This window comes from Oncorhynchus keta, unplaced genomic scaffold (genome assembly GCF_023373465.1).
Source record: "Oncorhynchus keta strain PuntledgeMale-10-30-2019 unplaced genomic scaffold, Oket_V2 Un_contig_1202_pilon_pilon, whole genome shotgun sequence".
Taxonomy (NCBI): domain Eukaryota; kingdom Metazoa; phylum Chordata; class Actinopteri; order Salmoniformes; family Salmonidae; genus Oncorhynchus; species Oncorhynchus keta.
This window is the reverse complement of record NW_026277734.1, coordinates 1-25462: the sequence shown is the minus strand read 5'-3', so window position 1 is coordinate 25462 and position 25462 is coordinate 1. Positions and strand designations below refer to the sequence as shown.

At 41.8% G+C, this 25462-nt stretch overlaps 17 non-coding genes across 17 annotated transcripts; all 17 read right to left on the bottom strand.

Moving 5' to 3' along the window:
• Positions 1-5050: 5050 nt before the first annotated feature.
• trnav-aac (transfer RNA valine (anticodon AAC)) lies at positions 5051-5124 on the bottom strand. Its single transcript has one exon. It is a non-coding gene; the product is annotated as a tRNA-Val (tRNA).
• Positions 5125-6261: 1137 nt separating this feature from the next.
• On the bottom strand, positions 6262-6332 carry trnac-aca (transfer RNA cysteine (anticodon ACA)). Its single transcript has one exon. It is a non-coding gene; the product is annotated as a tRNA-Cys (tRNA).
• A 1136-nt stretch (positions 6333-7468) lies between these two features.
• On the bottom strand, positions 7469-7541 carry trnav-cac (transfer RNA valine (anticodon CAC)). Its single transcript has one exon. It is a non-coding gene; the product is annotated as a tRNA-Val (tRNA).
• Positions 7542-8678: 1137 nt separating this feature from the next.
• trnav-cac (transfer RNA valine (anticodon CAC)) lies at positions 8679-8751 on the bottom strand. Its single transcript has one exon. It is a non-coding gene; the product is annotated as a tRNA-Val (tRNA).
• A 1136-nt stretch (positions 8752-9887) lies between these two features.
• On the bottom strand, positions 9888-9960 carry trnav-aac (transfer RNA valine (anticodon AAC)). Its single transcript has one exon. It is a non-coding gene; the product is annotated as a tRNA-Val (tRNA).
• Positions 9961-11096: 1136 nt separating this feature from the next.
• Positions 11097-11169, bottom strand: trnav-aac (transfer RNA valine (anticodon AAC)). Its single transcript has one exon. It is a non-coding gene; the product is annotated as a tRNA-Val (tRNA).
• Positions 11170-12306: 1137 nt separating this feature from the next.
• trnav-aac (transfer RNA valine (anticodon AAC)) lies at positions 12307-12379 on the bottom strand. Its single transcript has one exon. It is a non-coding gene; the product is annotated as a tRNA-Val (tRNA).
• A 1138-nt stretch (positions 12380-13517) lies between these two features.
• On the bottom strand, positions 13518-13590 carry trnav-cac (transfer RNA valine (anticodon CAC)). Its single transcript has one exon. It is a non-coding gene; the product is annotated as a tRNA-Val (tRNA).
• A 1139-nt stretch (positions 13591-14729) lies between these two features.
• Positions 14730-14802, bottom strand: trnav-cac (transfer RNA valine (anticodon CAC)). The gene has a single exon. It is a non-coding gene; the product is annotated as a tRNA-Val (tRNA).
• Positions 14803-15941: 1139 nt separating this feature from the next.
• On the bottom strand, positions 15942-16014 carry trnav-cac (transfer RNA valine (anticodon CAC)). The gene has a single exon. It is a non-coding gene; the product is annotated as a tRNA-Val (tRNA).
• A 1138-nt stretch (positions 16015-17152) lies between these two features.
• On the bottom strand, positions 17153-17225 carry trnav-cac (transfer RNA valine (anticodon CAC)). The gene has a single exon. It is a non-coding gene; the product is annotated as a tRNA-Val (tRNA).
• Positions 17226-18363: 1138 nt separating this feature from the next.
• On the bottom strand, positions 18364-18436 carry trnav-cac (transfer RNA valine (anticodon CAC)). The gene has a single exon. It is a non-coding gene; the product is annotated as a tRNA-Val (tRNA).
• Positions 18437-19573: 1137 nt separating this feature from the next.
• Positions 19574-19646, bottom strand: trnav-cac (transfer RNA valine (anticodon CAC)). The gene has a single exon. It is a non-coding gene; the product is annotated as a tRNA-Val (tRNA).
• A 1134-nt stretch (positions 19647-20780) lies between these two features.
• On the bottom strand, positions 20781-20853 carry trnav-cac (transfer RNA valine (anticodon CAC)). Its single transcript has one exon. It is a non-coding gene; the product is annotated as a tRNA-Val (tRNA).
• A 1135-nt stretch (positions 20854-21988) lies between these two features.
• On the bottom strand, positions 21989-22061 carry trnav-cac (transfer RNA valine (anticodon CAC)). Its single transcript has one exon. It is a non-coding gene; the product is annotated as a tRNA-Val (tRNA).
• A 1137-nt stretch (positions 22062-23198) lies between these two features.
• On the bottom strand, positions 23199-23268 carry trnav-cac (transfer RNA valine (anticodon CAC)). Its single transcript has one exon. It is a non-coding gene; the product is annotated as a tRNA-Val (tRNA).
• A 1138-nt stretch (positions 23269-24406) lies between these two features.
• trnav-cac (transfer RNA valine (anticodon CAC)) lies at positions 24407-24479 on the bottom strand. Its single transcript has one exon. It is a non-coding gene; the product is annotated as a tRNA-Val (tRNA).
• Positions 24480-25462: the final 983 nt, after the last annotated feature.

Genomic DNA, 25462 nt, shown 5'->3' with positions numbered 1-25462 from the left:
CTGATGCCCTCTTTCATTTTCTTCAGGAACCGGATATCCTCTTGAGATATGAGGTCCTCTTCTGCAGGTCTCTCGTTGAAGTCAGATTCAAGCGTCTTGATAATGTCCAGTGTTGTGATTACCTCTCTTGCATGTGTTCTACAAACATAGTGTACTTGATTTGTGAGGTTGGAAGAAGATTGAAGGCTTGGCATCACCTGTCTAACGATAACCCGATGACTCACTCCAATAGGGTCGCCATAGTCGATACATGGATTTCCATAGCCGACTATGCTCCAGCCAAGATCTGTTCTCTGAGCAAAAGGCTGATTTCCCTTACCAGACACAATTTCTCTTGGAAGGAGAGCCTGGGAGCAGTTGTAGCCAATTAAGAGACCGACATCACAGCTCTGTTGAGGAGCAATCTCCTCTGCAATGTGTTCAAGATGAGACCATGCTCTTGCAGTCTCTGGAGTAGGAATATGATCTCTGTTTGCAGGAATAAACTCTCTCGAGTAGGTCGTTGACAGAGGGATTTTCTTCTCCAAGTAAAACCCTCTAACCTGCAAACCAGACAGCTTCTGGCAGGGCACAGTGGTATTTCTTGAAGCCATTGTAGAGAGTTTCAGTTGGACTGGCTCCTTCCTTGTATTGAGAGCCTTTGTTGTCTCTTCAAGGATAAAAGTGGTGTCGCTCTGGGTGTCAAGAAGTGCATACACAAGAACTTCACGATCTGGCTCACTTGTGGTTGACACCCATACTGGAATGATTGTGGAGGTGTGAGTGTTAATGTCCCTTACGACTCTGTTAGATATGGCCTCACTTGACTCTCTTGTCCCCTTATCTTGTGAGGTCTTCCTATCCCTTAACCTTTCTTTAGTACGATCTTCGTGCAGGCAGGATGGATGCCTCCTCTGACACGTGTCGCAGGTGTTCCTGTTATCACAATCTTTTGATCGATGCCCAGGCCTTAAACAGCCAAAGCACAATTTATTCTCTTGAACAAACTTCTGTCGCTCTGCGGTGGGCTTATCCATGAACTTCCAGCATTTGTGGAGACTGTGACCTGACTTCTCACAGAAGACACATTTACATTTAGAGGAGCGGGGTGACGTGAGAGAACTTGGGAAGGTTGAACACCAGACGGGCTGCGGCGTTCTGGATGAGTTGTAGGGGTTTAATGGCACAGGCAGGGAGCCCAGCCAACAGCGAGTTGCAGTAATCAAGACGGGAGATGACAAGTGCCTGGATTAGGACCTGCGCCGCTTCCTGTGTGAGGCAGGGTCGTACTCTGCGGATGTTGTAGAGCATGAACCTACAGGAACGGGACACCGCCTTGATGTTAGTTGAGAACGACAGGGTGTTGTCCAGGATCACGCCAAGGTTCTTAGCGCTCTGGGAGGAGGACACAATGGAGTTGTCAACCGTGATGGCGAGATCATGGAACGGGCAGTCCTTCCCGGGAGGAAGAGGAGCTCCGTCTTGCTGAGGTTCAGCTTGAGGTGGTGATCCGTCATCCACACTGATATGTCTGCCAGACATGCAGAGATGCGATTCGCCACCTGGTCATCAGAAGGGGGAAAGGAGAAGATTAATTGTGTGTCGTCTGCATAGCAATGATAGGAGAGACCATGTGAGGTTATGACAGAGCCAAGTGACTTGGTGTATAGCGAGAATAGGAGAGGGCCTAGAACAGAGCCCTGGGGGACACCAGTGGTGAGAGCGCGTGGTGAGGAGACAGATTCTCGCCACGCCACCTGGTAGGAGCGACCTGTCAGGTAGGACGCAATCCAAGCGTGGGCCGCGCCGGAGATGCCCAACTCGGAGAGGGTGGAGAGGAGGATCTGATGGTTCACAGTATCGAAGGCAGCCGATAGGTCTAGAAGGATGAGAGCAGAGGAGAGAGAGTTAGCTTTAGCAGTGCGGAGCGCCTCCGTGATACAGAGAAGAGCAGTCTCAGTTGAATGACTAGTCTTGAAACCTGACTGATTTGGATCAAGAAGGTCATTCTGAGAGAGATAGCGGTAGAGCTGGCCAAGGACGGCACGCTCAAGAGTTTTGGAGAGAAAAGAAAGAAGGGATACTGGTCTGTAGTTGTCAAGACGCAAGATTTCATCTGGAGAGAGAGGGGAGAAAGAGGTCAGAGCACAGGGTAGGGCAGTGAGCAGAACTAGCCGGTGTCGTTTTGACTTAGCAAACGAGGATCGGATGTCGTCGACCTTCTTTTCAAAATGGTTGACGAAGTCATCTGCAGAGAGGGGAGGAGGGGGAGGAGGATTCAGGAGGGAGGAGAAGGTGGCAAAGAGCTTCCTAGGGTTAGAGGCAGATGCTTGGAATTTAGAGTGGTAGAAAGTGGCTTTAGCAGCAGAGACAGAGGAGGAAAATGTAGAGAGGAGGGAGTGAAAGGATGCCAGGTCCGCAGGAGGCGAGTTTTCCTCCATTTCCGCTCGGCTGCCCGGAGCCCTGTTCTGTGAGCTCGCAATGAGTCGTCGGAGCCACGGAGCGGGAGGGGAGGACCGAGCCGGCCTGGAGGATAGGGGACATAGAGAGTCAAAGGATGCAGAAAGGGAGGAGAGGAGGGTTGAGGAGGCAGAATCAGGAGATAGGTTGGAGAAGGTTTGAGCAGAGGAAGAGATGATAGGATGGAAGAGAGAGAGTAGAGGGGAGAGAAAGCGAAGGTTGGGACGGTGCGATACCATCCGAGTAGGGGCAGTGTGGGAAGTGTTGGATGAGAGCGAGAGGGAAAAGGATACAAGGTAGTGGTCGGAGACTTGGAGGAGTTGCAATGAGGTTAGTGGAAGAACAGCATCTAGTAAAGATGAGGTCGAGCGTATTGCCTGCCTTGTGAGTAGGGGGAAGGTGAGAGGGTGAGGTCAAAAAGAGGAGAGGAGTGGAAAGAAGGAGGCAGAGAGGAATGAGTCAAAGGTAGACGTGGGGAGGTTAAAGTCGCCCAGAACTGTGAGAGGTGAGCCGTCCTCAGGAAAGGAGCTTATCAAGGCATCAAGCTCATTGATGAACTCTCCGAGGAACCTGGAGGGCGATAAATGATAAGGATGTTAAGCTTGAAAGGGCTGGTAACTGTGACAGCATGGAATTCAAAGGAGGCGATAGACAGATGGGTAAGGGAGAAAGAGAGAATGACCACTTGGGAGAGATGAGGATCCCGGTGCCACCACCCCGCTGACCAGAAGCTCTCGGGGTGTGCGAGAACACGTGGGCGGACGAGGAGAGAGCAGTAGGAGTAGCAGTGTTATCTGTGGTGATCCATGTTTCCGTCAGTGCCAAGAAGTCGAGGGACTGGAGGGAGGCATAGGCTGAGATGAACTCTGCCTTGTTGGCCGCAGATCGGCAGTTCGAGAGGCTACCGGAGACCTGGAACTCCACGTGGGTCGTGCGCGCTGGGACTACCAGATTAGGGTGGCCGCGGCCACGCGGTGTGGAGCGTTTGTATGGTCTGTGCAGAGAGGAGAGAACAGGGATAGACAGATACATAGTTGACAGGCTGCAGAAGAGGCTACGCTAATGCAAGGAGATTGGAATGACAAGTGGACTACACGTCTCGAATGTTCAGAAAGTTAAGCTTACGTAGCAAGAATCTTATTGACTAAAATGATTAAAATGATACAGTACTGCTGAAGTAGGCTAGCTGGCAGTGGCTGCGTTGTTGACACTACACTAATCAAGTCGTTCCGTTGAGTGTAATAGTTTCTACAGTGCAGCTATTCGGGGGCTAGCTGGCTAGCTAGCAGTGTTGATTACGTTACGTTGCGTTAAAAGAACGACAATAGCTGGCTAGCTAACCTAGAAAATCGCTCTAGACTACACAATTATCTTTGATACAAAGACGGCTATGTAGCTAGCTATGTAGCTAGCTACGATCAAGCAAATCAAACCGTTGTGCTGTAATGAAATGAAATGAAAATGTGATACTACCTGTGGAGCGAAACGGAATGCGACCGGGTTGTTGAGTGCAGAAGTTATATTCGGTAGACGTTGGCTAGCTGTTAGCTGTTAGCTGTTAGCTAGCTAGCAGTGTCTCCTACGTTAAGGACGACAAATAGCTGGCGAGCTAACCTCGGTAAATTAAGATAATCACTCTAAGACTACACACTCTAAACTACACAATTATCTTGGATATGAAGACAGCAAAGACAACTATGTAGCTAGCTAACACTACACTAATCAAGTCGTTCAGTTGAGTGTAATAGTTTCTACAGTGCTGCTAACGGTGGACGTTACCATTATGGGGCATTGTGTGTAGATAGATTTTATTTTATTTCGTCCATTTTAGTATAAGTCTGTAATGTAACAAAATGTGGAAAAAAGTAAGGGGTCTGAAAACTTTCCGAATGCACTGTACCTATGCAGGCTAGCTTCTATTCCTTTGCTAGCCAGGACCCTGATAAATGCATTTGCCTGGCTCAGAGAAGCTGTCAGTCTGTTCACATTCATACAGATCGCACGGTGGAGGTCCCCAAAAAACGGCAACATTGATCCACAGGTCGGAGAGGTAGACAGCAAGGTTTAGATAAACCACAACTGTTTCAAACCAAATGCTAGCCTCTGGGCATTGGGAAATATTGAATATGACCTTTCGCGTGTGAGGCGAACGTGATAACCACTACACTACTGAAACTACAATACAAAAAGAGGAAGTCGTGGAAAATATTAGGAATGCCCACAAGACTCCCTCACATAATATCCCAAATTGAGTACCACAGAAAGAGCCATAATACCCATTAAAAACTAGCGGTCAAACAGGAAAATGGTTCCAATCATTTTTCCACCCTTCATGTTCCCCACAGGGGATTTTAAAAACACTTAAAATAAGGGCTGTGTTTCTTGTCGGCTTACCCTGGAGTGGTAAACTATTTGAATCATTATGGACCTCAGACCACACGTAGCAGGAATATATTCAGAGCGCCCAAGCTAGCCACACATGCAGAGTGCGTTACGCGACAAAAAGGTAAGTCTGAATACCAAATACTGAGAAGTGCGAAGGAAAAGCATGAATTCCAAAATTGGGACCGAGCCCTTAGTGAATAGGCTTACTGTCCAATTTGTTCAAATTTGTTTCCGCCCGGTTTCGAACCGGGGACCTTTCGCGTGTTAGGGCGAACGTGATAACCACTACACTACGGAAACCTAATGAGTGGAATACTAAGGGTGTGGCTGACTTTGGCGGGGTGGGACATTTATCGTTCTCAGAACCTATTGAAAATCTGAAATTACTTAGTCCATTAATTAAGCAATAAGGCTTGAGAAGCCGGGAATTATGAGGTATTTTTAAAATATTTGTTTTATTAATAAAAACGATATGTTATCGCTTTGTCATTATGGGGCATTGTGTGTAGATAGATTTTATTTTATTTCATCCATTTTAGTATAAGTCTGTAATGTAACAAAATGTGGAAAAAGTAAGGGGTCTGAAAACTTTCCGAATGCACTGTACCTATGCAGGCTAGCTTCTATTCCTTTGCTAGCCAGCCAACTAAATCTATCACACAATCACATCAAGCAGCTGAAATGACAGAAAACGATCTACATTTTTGTTTGTTTTACCTTGGATTATATTGCCATTTCTTTGGATATATCCATTACAATGACCCTGATAAATGCATTTGCCTGGCTCAGAGAAGCTGTCAGTCTGTTCACATTCATACAGATCGCACGGTGGAGGTCCCCAAAAAACGGCAACATTGATCCACAGGTCGGAGAGGTAGACAGCAAGGTTTAGATAAACCACAACTGTTTCAAACCAAATGCTAGCCTCTGGGCATTGGGAAATATTGAATATGACCTTTCGCGTGTGAGGCGAACGTGATAACCACTACACTACTGAAACTACAATACAAAAAGAGGAAGTCGTGGAAAATATTAGGAATGCCCACAAGTTTACCTCACATAATATCCCAAATTGAGTACCACAGAAAGAGCCATAATACCCATTAAAAACTAGCGGTCAAACAGGAAAATGGTTCCAATCATTTTTCCACCCTTCATGTTCCCCACAGGGGATTTTAAAAACACTTAAAATAAGGGCTGTGTTTCTTGTCGGCTTACCCTGGAGTGGTAAACTATTTGAATCATTATGGACCTCAGACCACACGTAGCAGGAATATATTCAGAGCGCCCAAGCTAGCCACACATGCAGAGTGCGTTACGCGACAAAAAAGGTAAGTCTGAATACCAAATACTGAGAAGTGCGAAGGAAAAGCATGAATTCCAAAATTGGGACCGAGCCCTTAGTGAATAGGCTTACTGTCCAATTTGTTCAAAATTTGTTTCCGCCCGGTTTCGAACCGGGGACCTTTCGCGTGTGGCGAACGTGATAACCACTACACTACGGAAACCTAATGAGTGGAATACTAAGGGTGTGGCTGACTTTGGCTGGGTGGGACATTTATCGTTCTCAGAACCTATTGAAAATCAGAAATTACTTAGTCCATTAATTAAGCAATAAGGCTTGAGAAGCCGGGAATTATGAGGTATTTTTAAAATATTTGTTTTATTAATAAAAACTATATGTTATCGCTTTGTCATTATGGGGCATTGTGTGTAGATAGATTTTATTTTATTTCATCCATTTTAGTATAAGTCTGTAATGTAACAAAATGTGGAAAAAGTAAGGGGTCTGAAAACTTTCCGAATGCACTGTACCTATGCAGGCTAGCTTCTTTCCTTTGCTAGCCAGCCAACTAAATCTATCACACAATCACATCAAGCAGCTGAAATGACAGAAAACGATCTACATTTTTGTTTGTTTTACCTTGGATTATATTGCCATTTCTTTGGATATATCCATTACAATGACCCTGATAAATGCATTTGCCTGGCTCAGAGAAGCTGTCAGTCTGTTCACATTCATACAGATCGCACGGTGGAGGTCCCCAAAAAAACGGCAACATTGATCCACAGGTCGGAGAGGTAGACAGCAAGGTTTAGATAAACCACAACTGTTTCAAACCAAATGCTAGCCTCTGGGCATTGGGAAATATTGAATATGACCTTTCGCGTGTGAGGCGAACGTGATAACCACTACACTACTGAAACTACAATACAAAAAGAGGAAGTCGTGGAAAATATTAGGAATGCCCACAAGTTTACCTCACATAATATCCCAAAGTGAGTACCACAGAAAGAGCCATAATACCCATTAAAAACTAGCGGTCAAACAGGAAAATGGTTCCAATCATTTTTCCACCCTTCATGTTCCCCACAGGGGATTTTAAAAACACTTAAAATAAGGGCTGTGTTTCTTGTCGGCTTACCCTGGAGTGGTAAACTATTTGAATCATTATGGACCTCAGACCACACGTAGCAGGAATATATTCAGAGCGCCCAAGCTAGCCACACATGCAGAGTGCGTTACGCGACAAAAAAGGTAAGTCTGAATACCAAATACTGAGAAGTGCGAAGGAAAAGCATGAATTCCAAAATTGGGACCGAGCCCTTAGTGAATAGGCTTACTGTCCAATTTGTTCAAATTTGTTTCCGCCCGGTTTCGAACCGGGGACCTTTCGCGTGTGAGGCGAACGTGATAACCACTACACTACGGAAACCTAATGAGTGGAATACTAAGGGTGTGGCTGACTTTGGCGGGGTGGGACATTTATCGTTCTCAGAACCTATTGAAAATCTGAAATTACTTAGTCCATTAATTAAGCAATAAGGCTTGAGAAGCCGGGAATTATGAGGTATTTTTAAAATATTTGTTTTATTAATAAAAACGATATGTTATCGCTTTGTCATTATGGGGCATTGTGTGTAGATAGATTTTATTTTATTTCATCCATTTTAGTATAAGTCTGTAACGTAACAAAATGTGGAAAAAAGTAAGGGGTCTGAAAACTTTCCGAATGCACTGTACCTATGCAGGCTAGCTTCTATTCCTTTGCTAGCCAGCCAACTAAATCTATCACACAATCACATCAAGCAGCTGAAATGACAGAAAACGATCTACATTTTTGTTTGTTTTACCTTGGATTATATTGCCATTTCTTTGGATATATCCATTACAATGACCCTGATAAATGCATTTGCCTGGCTCAGAGAAGCTGTCAGTCTGTTCACATTCATACAGATCGCACGGTGGAGGTCTCCCAAAAAACGGCAACATTGATCCACAGGTCGGAGAGGTAGACAGCAAGGTTTAGATAAACCACAACTGTTTCAAACCAAATGCTAGCCTCTGGGCATTGGGAAATATTGAATATGACCTTTCGCGTGTGAGGCGAACGTGATAACCACTACACTACTGAAACTACAATACAAAAGAGGAAGTCGTGGAAAATATTAGGAATGCCCACAAGTTTACCTCACATAATATCCCAAAGTGAGTACCACAGAAAGAGCCATAATACCCATTAAAAACTAGCGGTCAAACAGGAAAATGGTTCCAATCATTTTTCCACCCTTCATGTTCCCCACAGGGGATTTTGAAAAACACTTAAAATAAGGGCTGTGTTTCTTGTCGGCTTACCCTGGAGTGGTAAACTATTTGAATCATTATGGACCTCAGACCACACGTAGCAGGAATATATTCCGAGCGCCCAAGCTAGCCACACATGCAGAATGCGTTACGCGAGAAAAAGGTAAGTCTGAATACCAAATACTGAGAAGTGCGAAGGAATAGCATGAATTCCAAAATTGGGACCGAGCCCTTAGTGAATAGGCTTACTGTCCAATTTGTTCAAATTTGTTTCCGCCCGGTTTCGAACCGGGGACCTTTCGCGTGTGAGGCGAACGTGATAACCACTACACTACGGAAACCTAATGAGTGGAATACTAAGGGTGTGGCTGACTTTGGCTGGGTGGGGCATTTATCGTTCTCAGAACCTATTGAAAATCTGAAATTACTTAGTCCATTAATTAAGCAATAAGGCTTGAGAAGACGGGAATTAAGAGGTATTTTTAAAATATGTGTTTTATTAATAAAAACGATATGTTATCGCTTTGTCATTATGGGGCATTGTGTGTAGATAGATTTTATTTTATTTCATCCATTTTAGTATAAGTCTGTAATGTAACAAAATGTGGAAAAAGTAAGGGGTCTGAAAACTTTCCGAATGCACTGTACCTATGCAGGCTAGCTTCTATTCCTTTGCTAGCCAGCCAACTAAATCTATCACACAATCACATCAAGCAGCTGAAATGACAGAAAACGATCTACATTTTTGTTTGTTTTACCTTGGATTATATTGCCATTTCTTTGGATATATCCATTACAATGACCCTGATAAATGCATTTGCCTGGCTCAGAGAAGCTGTCAGTCTGTTCACATTCATACAGATCGCACGGTGGAGGTCCCCAAAAAACGGCAACATTGATCCACAGGTCGGAGAGGTAGACAGCAAGGTTTAGATAAACCACAACTGTTTCAAACCAAATGCTAGCCTCTGGGCATTGGGAAATATTGAATATGACCTTTCGCGTGTGAGGCGAACGTGATAACCACTACACTACTGAAACTACAATACAAAAAGAGGAAGTCGTGGAAAATATTAGGAATGCCCACAAGTTTACCTCACATAATATCCCAAAGTGAGTACCACAGAAAGAGCCATAATACCCATTAAAAACTAGCGGTCAAACAGGAAAATGGTTCCAATCATTTTTCCACCCTTCATGTTCCCCACAGGGGATTTTAAAAACACTTAAAATAAGGGCTGTGTTTCTTGTCGGCTTACCCTGGAGTGGTAAACTATTTGAATCATTATGGACCTCAGACCACACGTAGCAGGAATATATTCAGAGCGCCCAAGCTAGCCACACATGCAGAATGCGTTACGCGACAAAAAAGGTAAGTCTGAATACCAAATACTGAGAAGTGCGAAGGAAAAGCATGAATTCCGAAATTGGGACCGAGCCCTTAGTGAATAGGCTTACTGTCCAATTTGTTAAAATGTGTTTCCACCCGGTTTCGAACCGGGGCCCTTTTGCGTGTTAGGCAAACGTGATAACCACTACACTACGGAAACCTGATGAGTGGAAAACTAAGAGTGTGGCTGACTTTGGCTGGGTGGGGCATTTATCGCTCTCAGAACCAATTGAGAATCTGAAATTACTTAGTCCATTAATTAAGCAATAAGGCTTGAGAAGCCGGGAATTATGAGGTATTTTTAAAATATTTGTTTTATTAATAAAAACTGTATGTTATTGCTTTGTCATTATGGGGTATTGTGTGTAGATAGATTTTATTTTATTTCATCCATTTTAGTATAAGTCTGTAACGTAACAAAATGTGGAAAAAAGTAAGGGGCCCGAAAACTTTCCGAATGCACTGTACCTATGCAGGCTAGCTTCTATTCCTTTGCTAGCCAGCCAACTAAATCTATCACACAATCACATCAAGCAGCTGAAATGACAGAAAACGATCTACATTTTTGTTTGTTTTACCTTGGATTATATTGCCATTTCTTTGGATATATCCATTACAATGACCCTGATAAATGAATTTGCCTGGCTCAGAGAAGCTGTCAGTCTGTTCACATTCATACAGATCGCACGGTGGAGGTCCCCAAAAAAACGGCAACATTGATCCACAGGTCGGAGAGGTAGACAGCAAGGTTTAGATAAACCACAACTGTTTCAAACCAAATGCTAGCCTCTGGGCATTGGGAAATATTGAATATGACCTTTCGCGTGTGAGGCGAACGTGATAACCACTACACTACTGAAACTACAATACAAAAAGAGGAAGTCGTGGAAAATATTAGGAATGCCCACAAGTTTACCTCACATAATATCCCAAAGTGAGTACCACAGAAAGAGCCATAATACCCATTAAAAACTAGCGGTCAAACAGGAAAATGGTTCCAATCATTTTTCCACCCTTCATGTTCCCCACAGGGGATTTTAAAAACACTTAAAATAAGGGCTGTGTTTCTTGTCGGCTTACCCTGGACTGGTAAACTATTTGAATCATTATGGACCTCAGACCACACGTAGCAGGAATATATTCAGAGCGCCCAAGCTAGCCACACATGCAGAGTGCGTTACGCGACAAAAAGGTAAGTCTGAATACCAAATACTGAGAAGTGCGAAGGAAAAGCATGAATTCCAAAATTGGGACCGAGCCCTTAGTGAATAGGCTTACTGTCCAATTTGTTAAAATTGTTTCCGCCCGGTCTCGAACCGGGGACCTTTCACGAGTTAGGCGAACGTGATAACCACTACACTACGGAAACCTGATGAGTGGAATACTAAGGGTGTGGCTGACTTTGGCTGGGTGGGACATTTATCGCTCTCAGAACCTATTGAAAATCAGAAATTACTTAGTCCATTAATTAAGCAATAAGGCTTGAGAAGCCGGGAATTATGAGGTATTTTTAAAATATTTGTTTGATTAATAAAAACTATATGTTATTGCTTTGTCATTATGGGGTATTGTGTGTAGATAGATTTTATTTTATTTCATCCATTTTAGTATAAGTCTGTAACGTAACAAAATGTGGAAAAAAGTAAGGGGCCTGAAAACTTTCCGAATGCACTGTACCTATGCAGGCTAGCTTCTTTTCCTTTGCTAGCCAGCCAACTAAATCTATCACACAATCACATCAAGCAGCTGAAATGACAGAAAACGATCTACATTTTTGTTTGTTTTACCTTGGATTATATTGCCATTTCTTTGGATATATCCATTACAATGACCCTGATAAATGAATTTGCCTGGCTCAGAGAAGCTGTCAGTCTGTTCACATTCATACAGATCGCACGGTGGAGGTCCCCAAAAAACGGCAACATTGATCCACAGGTCGGAGAGGTAGACAGCAAGGTTTAGATAAACCACAACTGTTTCAAACCAAATGCTAGCCTCTGGGCATTGGGAAATATTGAATATGACCTTTCGCGTGTGAGGCGAACGTGATAACCACTACACTACTGAAACTACAATACAAAAAGAGGAAGTCGTGGAAAATATTAGGAATGCCCACAAGTTTACCTCACATAATATCCCAAAGTGAGTACCACAGAAAGAGCCATAATACCCATTAAAAACTAGCGGTCAAACAGGAAAATGGTTCCAATCATTTTTCCACCCTTCATGTTCCCCACAGGGGATTTTAAAAACACTTAAAATAAGGGCTGTGTTTCTTGTCGGCTTACCCTGGAGTGGTAAACTATTTGAATCATTATGGACCTCAGACCACACGTAGCAGGAATATATTCAGAGCGCCCAAGCTAGCCACACATGCAGAGTGCGTTACGCGACAAAAAAGGTAAGTCTGAATACCAAATACTGAGAAGTGCGAAGGAAAAGCATGAATTCCGAAATTGGGACCGAGCCCTAAGTGAATAGGCTTACTGTCCAATTTGTTAAAAGTTGTTTCCGCCCGGTCTCGAACCGGGGACCTTTCGCGTGTTAGGCGAACGTGATAACCACTACACTACGGAAACCTGATGAGTGGAATACTAAGGGTGTGGCTGACTTTGGCGGGGTGGGACATTTATCGTTCTCAGAACCTATTGAAAATCTGAAATTACTTAGTCCATTAATTAAGCAATAAGGCTTGAGAAGCCGGGAATTATGAGGTATTTTTAAAATATTTGTTTTATTAATAAAAACGATATGTTATCGCTTTGTCATTATGGGGCATTGTGTGTAGATAGATTTTATTTTATTTCGTCCATTTTAGTATAAGTCTGTAATGTAACAAAATGTGGAAAAAAGTAAGGGGTCTGAAAACTTTCCGAATGCACTGTACCTATGCAGGCTAGCTTCTATTCCTTTGCTAGCCAGCCAACTAAATCTATCACACAATCACATCAAGCAGCTGAAATGACAGAAAACGATCTACATTTTTGTTTGTTTTACCTTGGATTATATTGCCATTTCTTTGGATATATCCATTACAATGACCCTGATAAATGCATTTGCCTGGCTCAGAGAAGCTGTCAGTCTGTTCACATTCATACAGATCGCACGGTGGAGGTCCCCAAAAAACGGCAACATTGATCCACAGGTCGGAGAGGTAGACAGCAAGGTTTAGATAAACCACAACTGTTTCAAACCAAATGCTAGCCTCTGGGCATTGGGAAATATTGAATATGACCTTTCGCATGTGAGGCGAACGTGATAACCACTACACTACTGAAACTACAATACAAAAAGAGGAAGTCGTGGAAAATATTAGGAATGCCCACAAGACTCCCTCACATAATATCCCAAATTGAGTACCACAGAAAGAGCCATAATACCCATTAAAAACTAGCGGTCAAACAGGAAAATGGTTCCAATCATTTTTCCACCCTTCATGTTCCCCACAGGGGATTTTAAAAACACTTAAAATAAGGGCTGTGTTTCTTGTCGGCTTACCCTGGAGTGGTAAACTATTTGAATCATTATGGACCTCAGACCACACGTAGCAGGAATATTTTCAGAGCACCCAAGATAGCCACACATGCAGAGTACGTTACGCGACTAAAAAAGGTAAGTCTGAATACCAAATACTGAGAAGTGCGAAGGAAAAGCATGAATTCCAAAATTGGGACAGAGCCCTTAGTGAATAGGCTTACTGTCCAATTTGTTCAAATTTGTTTCCGCCCGGTTTCGAACCGGGGACCTTTCGCGTGTGAGGCGAACGTGATAACCACTACACTACGGAAACCTAATGAGTGGAATACTAAGGGTGTGGCTGACTTTGGCGGGGTGGGACATTTATCGTTCTCAGAACCTATTGAAAATCTGAAATTACTTAGTCCATTAATTAAGCAATAAGGCTTGAGAAGCCGGGAATTATGAGGTATTTTTAAAATATTTGTTTTATTAATAAAAACGATATGTTATCGCTTTGTCATTATGGGGCATTGTGTGTAGATAGATTTTATTTTATTTCGTCCATTTTAGTATAAGTCTGTAATGTAACAAAATGTGGAAAAAAGTAAGGGGTCTGAAAACTTTCCGAATGCACTGTACCTATGCAGGCTAGCTTCTATTCCTTTGCTAGCCAGCCAACTAAATCTATCACACAATCACATCAAGCAGCTGAAATGACAGAAAACGATCAACATTTTTGTTTGTTTTACCTTGGATTATATTGCCATTTCTTTGGATATATCCATTACAATGACCCTGATAAATGCATTTGCCTGGCTCAGAGAAGCTGTCAGTCTGTTCACATTCATACAGATCGCACGGTGGAGGTCCCCCAAAAAACGGCAACATTGATCCACAGGTCGGAGAGGTAGACAGCAAGGTTTAGATAAACCACAACTGTTTCAAACCAAATGCTAGCCTCTGGGCATTGGGAAATATTGAATATGACCTTTCGCATGTGAGGCGAACGTGATAACCACTACACTACTGAAACTACAATACAAAAAGAGGAAGTCGTGGAAAATATTAGGAATGCCCACAAGACTCCCTCACATAATATCCCAAATTGAGTACCACAGAAAGAGCCATAATACCCATTAAAAACTAGCGGTCAAACAGGAAAATGGTTCCAATCATTTTTCCACCCTTCATGTTCCCCACAGGGGATTTTAAAAACACTTAAAATAAGGGCTGTGTTTCTTGTCGGCTTACCCTGGAGTGGTAAACTATTTGAATCATTATGGACCTCAGACCACACGTAGCAGGAATATTTTCAGAGCACCCAAGATAGCCACACATGCAGAGTACGTTACGCGACTAAAAAAGGTAAGTCTGAATACCAAATACTGAGAAGTGCGAAGGAAAAGCATGAATTCCAAAATTGGTACAGAGCCCTTAGTGAATGGGCTTACTGTCCAATTTGTTCAAATTTGTTTCCGCCCGGTTTCGAACCGGGGACCTTTCGCGTGTGAGGCGAACGTGATAACCACTACACTACGGAAACCTAATGAGTGGAATACTAAGGGTGTGGCTGACTTTGGCGGGGTGGGACATTTATCGTTCTCAGAACCTATTGAAAATCTGAAATTACTTAGTCCATTAATTAAGCAATAAGGCTTGAGAAGCCGGGAATTATGAGGTATTTTTAAAATATTTGTTTTATTAATAAAAACGATATGTTATCGCTTTGTCATTATGGGGCATTGTGTGTAGATAGATTTTATTTTATTTCGTCCATTTTAGTATAAGTCTGTAATGTAACAAAATGTGGAAAAAAGTAAGGGGTCTGAAAACTTTCCGAATGCACTGTACCTATGCAGGCTAGCTTCTATTCCTTTGCTAGCCAGCCAACTAAATCTATCACACAATCACATCAAGCAGCTGAAATGACAGAAAACGATCAACATTTTTGTTTGTTTTACCTTGGATTATATTGCCATTTCTTTGGATATATCCATTACAATGACCCTGATAAATGCATTTGCCTGGCTCAGAGAAGCTGTCAGTCTGTTCACATTCATACAGATCGCACGGTGGAGGTCCCCCAAAAAACGGCAACATTGATCCACAGGTCGGAGAGGTAGACAGCAAGGTTTAGATAAACCACAACTGTTTCAAACCAAATGCTAGCCTCTGGGCATTGGGAAATATTGAATATGACCTTTCGCATGTGAGGCGAACGTGATAACCACTACACTACTGAAACTACAATACAAAAAGAGGAAGTCGTGGAAAATATTAGGAATGCCCACAAGACTCCCTCACATAATATCCCAAATTGAGTACCACAGAAAGAGCCATAATACCCATTAAAAACTAGCGGTCAAACAGGAAAATGGTTCCAATCATTTTTCCACCCTTCATGTTCCCCACAGGGGATTTTAAAAACACTTAAAATAAGGGCTGTGTTTCTTGTCGGCTTACCCTGGAGTGGTAAACTATTTGAATCATTATGGACCTCAGACCACACGTAGCAGGAATATTTTCAGAGCACCCAAGATAGCCACACATGCAGAGTACGTTACGCGACTAAAAAAGGTAAGTCTGAATACCAAATACTGAGAAGTGCGAAGGAAAAGCATGAATTCCAAAATTGGGACAGAGCCCTTAGTGAATGGGCTTACTGTCCAATTTGTTCAAATTTGTTTCCGCCCGGTCTCGAACCGGGGACCTTTCGCGTGTGAGGCGAACGTGATAACCACTACACTACGGAAACCTAATGAGTGGAATACTAAGGGTGTGGCTGACTTTGGCGGGGTGGGACATTTATCGTTCTCAGAACCTATTGAAGATCTGAAATTACTTAGTCCATTAATTAAGCAATAAGGCTTGAGAAGCCGGGAATTATGAGGTATTTTTAAAATATGTGTTTTATTAATAAAAACGATATGTTATCGCTTTGTCATTATGGAGCATTGTGTGTAGATAGATTTTATTTTATTTCGTCCATTTTAGTATAAGTCTGTAATGTAACAAAATGTGGAAAAAAGTAAGGGGTCTGAAAACTTTCCGAATGCACTGTACCTATGCAGGCTAGCTTCTATTCCTTTGCTAGCCAGCCAACTAAATCTATCACACAATCACATCAAGCAGCTGAAATGACAGAAAACGATCAACATTTTTGTTTGTTTTACCTTGGATTATATTGCCATTTCTTTGGATATATCCATTACAATGACCCTGATAAATGCATTTGCCTGGCTCAGAGAAGCTGTCAGTCTGTTCACATTCATACAGATCGCACGGTGGAGGTCCCCCAAAAAACGGCAACATTGATCCACAGGTCGGAGAGGTAGACAGCAAGGTTTAGATAAACCACAACTGTTTCAAACCAAATGCTAGCCTCTGGGCATTGGGAAATATTGAATATGACCTTTCGCATGTGAGGCGAACGTGATAACCACTACACTACTGAAACTACAATACAAAAAGAGGAAGTCGTGGAAAATATTAGGAATGCCCACAAGACTCCCTCACATAATATCCCAAATTGAGTACCACAGAAAGAGCCATAATACCCATTAAAAACTAGCGGTCAAACAGGAAAATGGTTCCAATCATTTTTCCACCCTTCATGTTCCCCACAGGGGATTTTAAAAACACTTAAAATAAGGGCTGTGTTTCTTGTCGGCTTACCCTGGAGTGGTAAACTATTTGAATCATTATGGACCTCAGACCACACGTAGCAGGAATATTTTCAGAGCACCCAAGATAGCCACACATGCAGAGTACGTTACGCGACTAAAAAGGTAAGTCTGAATACCAAATACTGAGAAGTGCGAAGGAAAAGCATGAATTCCAAAATTGGTACAGAGCCCTTAGTGAATGGGCTTACTGTCCAATTTGTTCAAATTTGTTTCCGCCCGGTTTCGAACCGGGGACCTTTCGCGTGTGAGGCGAACGTGATAACCACTACACTACGGAAACCTAATGAGTGGAATACTAAGGGTGTGGCTGACTTTGGCGGGGTGGGACATTTATCGTTCTCAGAACCTATTGAAAATCTGAAATTACTTAGTCCATTAATTAAGCAATAAGGCTTGAGAAGCCGGGAATTATGAGGTATTTTTAAAATATGTGTTTTATTAATAAAAACGATATGTTATCGCTTTGTCATTATGGAGCATTGTGTGTAGATAGATTTTATTTTATTTCGTCCATTTTAGTATAAGTCTGTAATGTAACAAAATGTGGAAAAAAGTAAGGGGTCTGAAAACTTTCCGAATGCACTGTACCTATGCAGGGTAGCTTCTATTCCTTTGCTAGCCAGCCAACTAAATCTATCACACAATCACATCAAGCAGCTGAAATGACAGAAAACGATCAACATTTTTGTTTGTTTTACCTTGGATTATATTGCCATTTCTTTGGATATATCCATTACAATGACCCTGATAAATGCATTTGCCTGGCTCAGAGAAGCTGTCAGTCTGTTCACATTCATACAGATCGCACGGTGGAGGTCCCCCAAAAAAACGGCAACATTGATCCACAGGTCGGAGAGGTAGACAGCAAGGTTTAGATAAACCACAACTGTTTCAAACCAAATGCTAGCCTCTGGGCATTGGGAAATATTGAATATGACCTTTCGCATGTGAGGCGAACGTGATAACCACTACACTACTGAAACTACAATACAAAAAGAGGAAGTCGTGGAAAATATTAGGAATGCCCACAAGACTCCCTCACATAATATCCCAAATTGAGTACCACAGAAAGAGCCATAATACCCATTAAAAACTAGCGGTCAAACAGGAAAATGGTTCCAATCATTTTTCCACCCTTCATGTTCCCCACAGGGGATTTTAAAAACACTTAAAATAAGGGCTGTGTTTCTTGTCGGCTTACCCTGGAGTGGTAAACTATTTGAATCATTATGGACCTCAGACCACACGTAGCAGGAATATTTTCAGAGCACCCAAGATAGCCACACATGCAGAGTACGTTACGCGACTAAAAAAGAAGTCTGAATACCAAATACTGAGAAGTGCGAAGGAAAAGCATGAATTCCAAAATTGGTACAGAGCCCTTAGTGAATGGGCTTACTGTCCAATTTGTTCAAATTTGTTTCCGCCCGGTTTCGAACCGGGGACCTTTCGCGTGTGAGGCGAACGTGATAACCACTACACTACGGAAACCTAATGAGTGGAATACTAAGGGTGTGGCTGACTTTGGCGGGGTGGGACATTTATCGTTCTCAGAACCTATTGAAAATCTGAAATTACTTAGTCCATTAATTAAGCAATAAGGCTTGAGAAGCCGGGAATTATGAGGTATTTTTAAAATATTTGTTTTATTAATAAAAACGATATGTTATCGCTTTGTCATTATGGGGCATTGTGTGTAGATAGATTTTATTTTATTTCGTCCATTTTAGTATAAGTCTGTAATGTAACAAAATGTGGAAAAAAGTAAGGGGTCTGAAAACTTTCCGAATGCACTGTACCTATGCAGGCTAGCTTCTATTCCTTTGCTAGCCAGCCAACTAAATCTATCACACAATCACATCAAGCAGCTGAAATGACAGAAAACGATCAACATTTTTGTTTGTTTTACCTTGGATTATATTGCCATTTCTTTGGATATATCCATTACAATGACCCTGATAAATGCATTTGCCTGGCTCAGAGAAGCTGTCAGTCTGTTCACATTCATACAGATCGCACGGTGGAGGTCCCCCAAAAAACGGCAACATTGATCCACAGGTCGGAGAGGTAGACAGCAAGGTTTAGATAAACCACAACTGTTTCAAACCAAATGCTAGCCTCTGGGCATTGGGAAATATTGAATATGACCTTTCGCATGTGAGGCGAACGTGATAACCACTACACTACTGAAACTACAATACAAAAAGAGGAAGTCGTGGAAAATATTAGGAATGCCCACAAGACTCACATAATATCCCAAATTGAGTACCACAGAAAGAGCCATAATACCCATTAAAAACTAGCGGTCAAACAGGAAAATGGTTCCAATCATTTTTCCACCCTTCATGTTCCCCACAGGGGATTTTAAAAACACTTAAAATAAGGGCTGTGTTTCTTGTCGGCTTACCCTGGAGTGGTAAACTATTTGAATCATTATGGACCTCAGACCACACGTAGCAGGAATATTTTCAGAGCACCCAAGATAGCCACACATGCAGAGTACGTTACGCGACTAAAAAAAAGGTAAGTCTGAATACCAAATACTGAGAAGTGCGAAGGAAAAGCATGAATTCCAAAATTGGGACAGAGCCCTTAGTGAATAGGCTTACTGTCCAATTTGTTCAAATTTGTTTCCGCCCGGTTTCGAACCGGGGACCTTTCGCGTGTGAGGCGAACGTGATAACCACTACACTACGGAAACCTAATGAGTGGAATACTAAGGGTGTGGCTGACTTTGGCGGGGTGGGACATTTATCGTTCTCAGAACCTATTGAAAATCTGAAATTACTTAGTCCATTAATTAAGCAATAAGGCTTGAGAAGCCGGGAATTATGAGGTATTTTTAAAATATTTGTTTTATTAATAAAAACGATATGTTATCGCTTTGTCATTATGGGGCATTGTGTGTAGATAGATTTTATTTTATTTCGTCCATTTTAGTATAAGTCTGTAATGTAACAAAATGTGGAAAAAAGTAAGGGGTCTGAAAACTTTCCGAATGCACTGTACCTATGCAGGCTAGCTTCTATTCCTTTGCTAGCCAGCCAACTAAATCTATCACACAATCACATCAAGCAGCTGAAATGACAGAAAACGATCAACATTTTTGTTTGTTTTACCTTGGATTATATTGCCATTTCTTTGGATATATCCATTACAATGACCCTGATAAATGCATTTGCCTGGCTCAGAGAAGCTGTCAGTCTGTTCACATTCATACAGATCGCACGGTGGAGGTCCCCAAAAAACGGCAACATTGATCCACAGGTCGGAGAGGTAGACAGCAAGGTTTAGATAAACCACAACTGTTTCAAACCAAATGCTAGCCTCTGGGCATTGGGAAATATTGAATATGACCTTTCGCATGTGAGGCGAACGTGATAACCACTACACTACTGAAACTACAATACAAAAAGAGGAAGTCGTGGAAAATATTAGGAATGCCCACAAGACTCCCATAATATCCCAAATTGAGTACCACAGAAAGAGCCATAATACCCATTAAAAACTAGCGGTCAAACAGGAAAATGGTTCCAATCATTTTTCCACCCTTCATGTTCCCCACAGGGGATTTTAAAAACACTTAAAATAAGGGCTGTGTTTCTTGTCGGCTTACCCTGGAGTGGTAAACTATTTGAATCATTATGGACCTCAGACCACACGTAGCAGGAATATTTTCAGAGCACCCAAGATAGCCACACATGCAGAGTACGTTACGCGACTAAAAAAGGTAAGTCTGAATACCAAATACTGAGAAGTGCGAAGGAAAAGCATGAATTCCAAAATTGGGACAGAGCCCTTAGTGAATGGGCTTACTGTCCAATTTGTTCAAATTTGTTTCCGCCCGGTCTCGAACCGGGGACCTTTCGCGTGTGAGGCGAACGTGATAACCACTACACTACGGAAACCTAATGAGTGGAATACTAAGGGTGTGGCTGACTTTGGCGGGGTGGGACATTTATCGTTCTCAGAACCTATTGAAGATCTGAAATTACTTAGTCCATTAATTAAGCAATAAGGCTTGAGAAGCCGGGAATTATGAGGTATTTTTAAAATATGTGTTTTATTAATAAAAACGATATGTTATCGCTTTGTCATTATGGGGCATTGTGTGTAGATAGATTTTATTTTATTTCGTCCATTTTAGTATAAGTCTGTAATGTAACAAAATGTGGAAAAAAGTAAGGGGTCTGAAAACTTTCCGAATGCACTGTACCTATGCAGGCTAGCTTCTATTCCTTTGCTAGCCAGCCAACTAAATCTATCACACAATCACATCAAGCAGCTGAAATGACAGAAAACAATCAACATTTTTGTTTTACCTTGGATTATATTGCCATTTCTTTGGATATATCCATTACAATGACCCTGATAAATGCATTTGCCTGGCTCAGAGAATCTGTCAGTCTGTTCACATTCATACAGATCGCACGGTGGAGGTCCCCAAAAAAACGGCAACATTGATCCACAGGTCGGAGAGGTAGACAGCAAGGTTTAGATAAACCACAACTGTTTCAAACCAAATGCTAGCCTCTGGGCATTGGGAAATATTGAATATGACCTTTCGCATGTGAGGCGAACGTGATAACCACTACACTACTGAAACTACAATACAAAAAGAGGAAGTCGTGGAAAATATTAGGAATGCCCACAAGACTCCCTCACATAATATCCCAAATTGAGTACCACAGAAAGAGCCATAATACCCATTAAAAACTAGCGGTCAAACAGGAAAATGGTTCCAATCATTTTTCCACCCTTCATGTTCCCCACAGGGGATTTTAAAAACACTTAAAATAAGGGCTGTGTTTCTTGTCGGCTTACCCTGGAGTGGTAAACTATTTGAATCATTATGGACCTCAGACCACACGTAGCAGGAATATTTTCAGAGCACCCAAGATAGCCACACATGCAGAGTACGTTACGCGACTAAAAAAGGTAAGTCTGAATACCAAATACTGAGAAGTGCGAAGGAAAAGCATGAATTCCAAAATTGGGACCGAGCCCTTAGTGAATAGGCTTACTGTCCAATTTGTTCAAATTTGTTTCCGCCCGGTTTCGAACCGGGGACCTTTCGCGTGTGAGGCGAACGTGATAACCACTACACTACGGAAACCTAATGAGTGGAATACTAAGGGTGTGGCTGACTTTGGCGGGGTGGGACATTTATCGTTCTCAGAACCTATTGAAAATCTGAAATTACTTAGTCCATTAATTAAGCAATAAGGCTTGAGAAGCCGGGAATTATGAGGTATTTTTAAAATATTGTTTTATTAATAAAAACGATATGTTATCGCTTTGTCATTATATGGGCATTGTGTGTAGATAGATTTTATTTTATTTCGTCCATTTTAGTATAAGTCTGTAATGTAACAAAATGTGGAAAAAGTAAGGGGTCTGAAAACTTTCCGAATGCACTGTACCTATGCAGGCTAGCTTCTATTCCTTTGCTAGCCAGCCAACTAAATCTATCACACAATCACATCAAGCAGCTGAAATGACAGAAAACGATCAACATTTTTGTTTGTTTTACCTTGGATTATATTGCCATTTCTTTGGATATATCCATTACAATGACCCTGATAAATGCATTTGCCTGGCTCAGAGAAGCTGTCAGTCTGTTCACATTCATACAGATCGCACGGTGGAGGTCCCCCAAAAAACGGCAACATTGATCCACAGGTCGGAGAGGTAGACAGCAAGGTTTAGATAAACCACAACTGTTTCAAACCAAATGCTAGCCTCTGGGCATTGGGAAATATTGAATATGACCTTTCGCATGTGAGGCGAACGTGATAACCACTACACTACTGAAACTACAATACAAAAAGAGGAAGTCGTGGAAAATATTAGGAATGCCCACAAGACTACCTCACATAATATCCCAAATTGAGTACCACAGAAAGAGCCATAATACCCATTAAAAACTAGCGGTCAAACAGGAAAATGGTTCCAATCATTTTTCCACCCTTCATGTTCCCCACAGGGGATTTTAAAAACACTTAAAATAAGGGCTGTGTTTCTTGTCGGCTTACCCTGGAGTGGTAAACTATTTGAATCATTATGGACCTCAGACCACACGTAGCAGGAATATTTTCAGAGCACCCAAGATAGCCACACATGCAGAGTACGTTACGCGACTAAAAAGGTAAGTCTGAATACCAAATACTGAGAAGTGCGAAGGAAAAGCATGAATTCCAAAATTGGGACAGAGCCCTTAGTGAATAGGCTTACTGTCCAATTTGTTCAAATTTGTTTCCGCCCGGTTTCGAACCGGGGACCTTTCGCGTGTGAGGCGAACGTGATAACTACACTACGGAAACCTAATGAGTGGAATACTAAGGGTGTGGCTGACTTTGGCGGGGTGGGACATTTATCGTTCTCAGAACCTATTGAAAATCTGAAATTACTTAGTCCATTAATTAAGCAATAAGGCTTGAGAAGCCGGGAATTATGAGGTATTTTTAAAATATTTGTTTTATTAATAAAAACGATATGTTATCGCTTTGTCATTATGGGGCATTGTGTGTAGATAGATTTTATTTTATTTCGTCCATTTTAGTATAAGTCTGTAATGTAACAAAATGTGGAAAAAAGTAAGGGGTCTGAAAACTTTCCGAATGCACTGTACCTATGCAGGCTAGCTTCTATTCCTTTGCTAGCCAGCCAACTAAATCTATCACACAATCACATCAAGCAGCTGAAATGACAGAAAACGATCAACATTTTTGTTTGTTTTACCTTGGATTATATTGCCATTTCTTTGGATATATCCATTACAATGACCCTGATAAATGCATTTGCCTGGCTCAGAGAAGCTGTCAGTCTGTTCACATTCATACAGATCGCACGGTGGAGGTCCCCAAAAAACGGCAACATTGATCCACAGGTCGGAGAGGTAGACAGCAAGGTTTAGATAAACCACAACTGTTTCAAACCAAATGCTAGCCTCTGGGCATTGGGAAATATTGAATATGACCTTTCGCATGTGAGGCGAACGTGATAACCACTACACTACTGAAACTACAATACAAAAAGAGGAAGTCGTGGAAAATATTAGGAATGCCCACAAGACTACCTCACATAATATCCCAAATTGAGTACCACAGAAAGAGCCATAATACCCATTAAAAACTAGCGGTCAAACAGGAAAATGGTTCCAATCATTTTTCCACCCTTCATGTTCCCCACAGGGGATTTTAAAAACACTTAAAATAAGGGCTGTGTTTCTTGTCGGCTTACCCTGGAGTGGTAAACTATTTGAATCATTATGGACCTCAGACCACACGTAGCAGGAATATTTTCAGAGCACCCAAGATAGCCACACATGCAGAGTACGTTACGCGACTAAAAAAGGTAAGTCTGAATACCAAATACTGAGAAGTGCGAAGGAAAAGCATGAATTCCAAAATTGGGACAGAGCCCTTAGTGAATGGGCTTACTGTCCAATTTGTTCAAATTTGTTTCCGCCCGGTCTCGAACCGGGGACCTTTCGCGTGTGAGGCGAACGTGATAACCACTACACTACGGAAACCTAATGAGTGGAATACTAAGGGTGTGGCTGACTTTGGCGGGGTGGGACATTTATCGTTCTCAGAACCTATTGAAAATCTGAAATTACTTAGTCCATTAATTAAGCAATAAGGCTTGAGAAGCCGGGAATTATGAGGTATTTTTAAAATATTTGTTTTATTAATAAAAACGATATGTTATCGCTTTGTCATTATGGGGCATTGTGTGTAGATAGATTTTATTTTATTTCGTCCATTTTAGTATAAGTCTGTAATGTAACAAAATGTGGAAAAAGTAAGGGGTCTGAAAACTTTCCGAATGCACTGTACCTATGCAGGCTAGCTTCTATTCCTTTGCTAGCCAGCCAACTAAATCTATCACACAATCACATCAAGCAGCTGAAATGACAGAAAACGATCAACATTTTTGTTTGTTTTACCTTGGATTATATTGCCATTTCTTTGGATATATCCATTACAATGACCCTGATAAATGCATTTGCCTGGCTCAGAGAAGCTGTCAGTCTGTTCACATTCATACAGATCGCACGGTGGAGGTCCCCAAAAACGGCAACATTGATCCACAGGTCGGAGAGGTAGACAGCAAGGTTTAGATAAACCACAACTGTTTCAAACCAAATGCTAGCCTCTGGGCATTTGGAAATATTGAATATGACCTTTCGCGTGTGAGGCGAACGTGATAACCACTACACTACTGAAACTACAATAAAAAAAGAGGAAGTCGTGGAAAATATTAGGAATGCCCACAAGTTTACCTCACATAATATCCCAAAGTGAGTACCACAGAAAGAGCCATAATACCCATTAAAAACTAGCGGTCAAACAGGAAAATGGTTCCAATCATTTTCCACCCTTCATGTTCCCCACAGGGGATTTTAAAAACACTTAAAATAAGGGCTGTGTTTCTTGTCGGCTTACCCTGGAGTGGTAAACTATTTGAATCATTATGGACCTCAGACCACACGTAGCAGGAATATTTTCAGAG